Source organism: Elaeis guineensis, chromosome 2 (genome assembly GCF_000442705.2).
Source record: "Elaeis guineensis isolate ETL-2024a chromosome 2, EG11, whole genome shotgun sequence".
Classification (NCBI taxonomy): Eukaryota; Viridiplantae; Streptophyta; class Magnoliopsida; order Arecales; family Arecaceae; genus Elaeis; species Elaeis guineensis.
The window spans coordinates 60,595,246-60,599,229 of record NC_025994.2 but is presented as its reverse complement, the minus strand read 5'-3'; the positions used below and the strand labels follow the sequence as shown (position 1 = coordinate 60,599,229).

Sequence of the window (3,984 nt, the reverse complement as noted above, 5' to 3'; positions counted from 1 at the left end):
ATTAGGAACAATTTTTACTTTCCGGAGATGCACCGTGATCTACGGATATGGGGCATACCGAGAAAAGAAGAGTTGTTTATCTAGTACTTTCTGGAGACGTGCCATGATCTACGGGTATGGGGTGTGCCGAGGAAAGATAGATATTTTTTCTAAGATTAATCACATCTATTTAATTAAAAAAAAGAGATACAACTCTACTAGTGCAAAATTAATTCAAAACTCCCGAGCTCTTTATTTTCTAATTACATCAATTTTAAGATAATTTATTTTCTAAATCAAAACAACGCTTCTTTCTTTTATTTTGTAATCTCAACTTAGCCCAAGGTCCCTGAGGATACGATCTCGACTCATCCTACCTACGTAGTGAGTAGAGTTATTTTTGGTGCTATCAACGACTACGCATCAAATTTTGGCACCATTGTCAGGGACCTTGGCACGGTTGAATTAAAAAAAAAAAAGCCACTGACATTTCATAACACTTAATTAAAATAGCGTAACCTCAAATATAAAAATTTCTAACTTGATTGGACACCTTGTTTCTTTGCATCTCATCTCCATAATTAATTTTCAGGGCAATAACCCATTAATCAGATAAGGTGGGGATTTGATCACCCTTTCTTGGCCCACAAATCACTCCCTTGCATTTGCATAACCTAGATCTTAATCTAAAATTAATTAGATGTTGACCCCTAAGGATTTCGAGCTCAATAGGATAAGAAAGCTCTAGAGTTGAACCGAGTGCGGATTGGTTAATTGCTCGGTGTCTAAGGCAAGTGGTTAAAGAAAGTGATTTTCAATTGGTTCCGTTGACTGACCTGGCCAACTCAGTTGGTGTCTAAGGAAAGCAACGAGCAGGGAACCTCTCACATCTTACGCTTACCTGGCCGAGTCAGTTAGTCAGTCTTGAGCTTGGAGTGCTCAAAGGCGGTCTTGGAAGTTAGGAGCTATCTAGATCTAAGTTAACCTTAGGATAGAGAGTCTATGCTTGTTTAAGTTGATTGCAATTAACATCAAACATTAACTAATTTCTCTCTTTTCATGGATTTAAGATTCTTAGGTTCTTCTCTTTAGATTTTCTTCATTCTTTTCTCAATTTATTATAAAAATATATATAAATATTATAAAAACTAAAATTTTTTGTGTTTGCTCTAAAGTACAATTGTAAGGTGTATGCTTGGCCGTAGATCATTACGACCAGAAATCTAACCTTTTGATCTAGAAATAGAAAGAACCTTTAGAGCCAACAGACGTAAAAATATGGACTGAAATTAGGAGAATGATCCACCCAAGCAATTGAAGGAGTACTTTACTCCTTCCACATATACCTACTCTCTTTGTATTCAAGTGCCCCCTGTAGAGGCCACTCAATATGAAATTAAGTCCAGTATAATCCAAATGTTACCTTCATTTTATGGACTTAGTAATGAGGACCCTTATAAACATCTTGAAGAATTTCTTGAGATATGCTCAACTGTCAAAATTCACAACTTCTCCGATGATGCTCTTAGGTTAAAATTATTCCCTTTCTCACTTAAGGATAAAGCCAAATACTGGCTACATACTTTGGATTCCATGACTATATCAACCTGGGACCAGCTGCAAGGAGAGTTTCTCAAGAAATATTTTTTCATAGGAAAAACTAATCAAATAAGGAAAGCCATAACTAGTTTTTTTCAATTAGATGGAGAAATATTTCATGAAACATGGGAGAGATTAAAGGACCTTATTAGAAAATATCCCCACCATGCTGTATCCAAGTGGCAGTTAATCCAATACTTTTATGATGGGCTATCAGAAAGACATCGACAAATGGTCGATGCATCATGCGGTGGGACATTCATGCTGAAAAGTGAGGATGAGGCATGGCAACTGTTTGAAATTTTAAGTGAAAATTCATTACATCATATGTCTGCCTCTATTAGAGATAAACCCATGTTAAACCCAAAGAGAGGTGGAATATATGAAGTAGGAAATGCCATAGATATCCATCATAAGGTAAATGAACTGTCCCAAAAATTAGATCGTCTTCTAAATACTAGACAATCTCTGATTCCACCTAACCCAATCCAAGAGTTTGTGCATTGTGTGTAAGTCCGAACTATTTTGTTAGTGAATGCCCAGCCGTACCTCAATTTTCTGAGTTTGTGCATGAGCAGGTTCAGCAAGCTCAAGTCCAACAAGCTCGCAGACCAGGAAACGATCCATATTCGAACACTTATAACCCCGGCTGGAGAAACCATCCAAATTTTTTTTAGAGACCACAACCAGTGGTTGGCCCTACCGCACCTCGACCTCAATATCAGGACCCAACATATAGGCATGGACCATACCATCAATTTCAAAATGTTCCTCAACCGTCTATTACTGGTCACAGCTCAGCTTTTGAAGAAAAAGTTCTGAAAGCACTAGAACGATTAGAAGTCAACACTCAGACCCTTAACTCCCATACACAATCCATTGCTAAGCTAAAGACCCAAATAAGTTGTTGCCCAGCTATGCAACCCAAGAGGGGGGGGTGAATTGGGTTTCTAAAAATTTTAAGCCCAACAAATAACTTATGAAGAACAAAACAATGGCTTTAAATCAATATTAATTACCTAAAGTAGTATTGCAAGGATATAATAAAGAAATAAGATAAAGCGATAAAGCACACCACAAACACAAGGATTTATAGTGGTTCGGTGCTAACCTTGCACCTACATCCACTCCCCAAGATCCCACTTGGGAATTTCAATCCACTATCCTTTGTATTCAACCCGAATACAAAACGTCGGAAACTCCGACACTAGCTATCCCAAGCTAGAATACAAGACGTCGAAAACTCCGACCCTAGCTATCCCAAGCTAGAACACTTGTTTCCCGGGTACAAGCAAACCCAAAACACTCCGATTTCAGGTTCGGATCAATCTTTCCTTATTTTGGAAATCCTCCAAAAATAAGAGCAAAAACTCACAAAGAGTAAGAATATTTAGAGCACAGATGAATACAATAACAGCTCCTTAAATGAGCAAATATAACAATAAAAGCTTTACTCAAAGAAGAACTCCTTTTTCAGATTTTCTCAAGATGAATGAATGGTTGAACGAATGCTTGAGAAGAGGTTGATCGTTGATTGAAGATCTCTTGAAAGCTTTGAACGATCTCTAGATCAAGGTTGAAACGATAGGCGTGAAGAATTCTCTCCTTGAAAGATCTTCCTTTTCTCTTTCACAATCTCTTTGGTATATTGTGGATCCTCTCTCTTTTTCTCTATGGATATTTCGTTGATCTCAGGCTTTTTCTTGCAAATTTTGGATCCTCTCTTCTGTTCTTCTCTTTTTCCTCTCTTTCTCTTCACATTTGATTTCACGTTTGATCCACTATTTAATCTGCAATTTCTTTCATCATTTAAATCATTTTGTAGCATTAGAAGCAAGAGAAAACAATTTAGGCAGATAAAGAGCCGTTAGAGGATTTTTAGGAAGCATAAATGGCAATTAAAACGGGCAAAAAAATAGCCGTTGCTGACATTTCCCGTCGCAGGGGTCGACTCATGAGTCGACTCATGCTTCAGGGGTCGACTCATGAGTCGACCTCTGTTGCAAAAACCAGAGAATGCTTTTCTGGAATTTCTTGGCTCAAATTAGCAGGGATCGACTCATGAGTCGACTCATGCCTTGTGGGTCGACTTATGAGTCGACTCACAGGTCGTGCCAAGCCAGAAAACTAGCATGCCAAGGAGAATTTTTGCGTGCCAATCAGCTCACAGTGCCATGAGTTGACTCATGAGTCGACTCATGCACTTCAAACCTTCATAACTTCAAAAATATAAGTCCAAACACAATGAAATTTTTACCAATAGATTTCAAATCATTTGTTCTACCAAATGATACTATCAAATCAAGATTTTAGTGAAATTATGATTTTGCCCTTGAAGATCATAAGGACTTTTTCATTTTAAAATTATTTGAATCCCTTCAATCTGATTTGTAATCATCAAAATCA

The 3,984-nt window shown here is 37.5% G+C and overlaps 1 non-coding gene across 1 annotated transcript; it reads right to left on the bottom strand.

The window, feature by feature from the left end:
• Positions 1-1,644: 1,644 nt before the first annotated feature.
• On the bottom strand, positions 1,645-1,750 carry LOC140855985 (small nucleolar RNA R71). Its single transcript, XR_012139425.1, has one exon. It is a non-coding gene; the product is annotated as a small nucleolar RNA R71 (small nucleolar RNA).
• Positions 1,751-3,984: the final 2,234 nt, after the last annotated feature.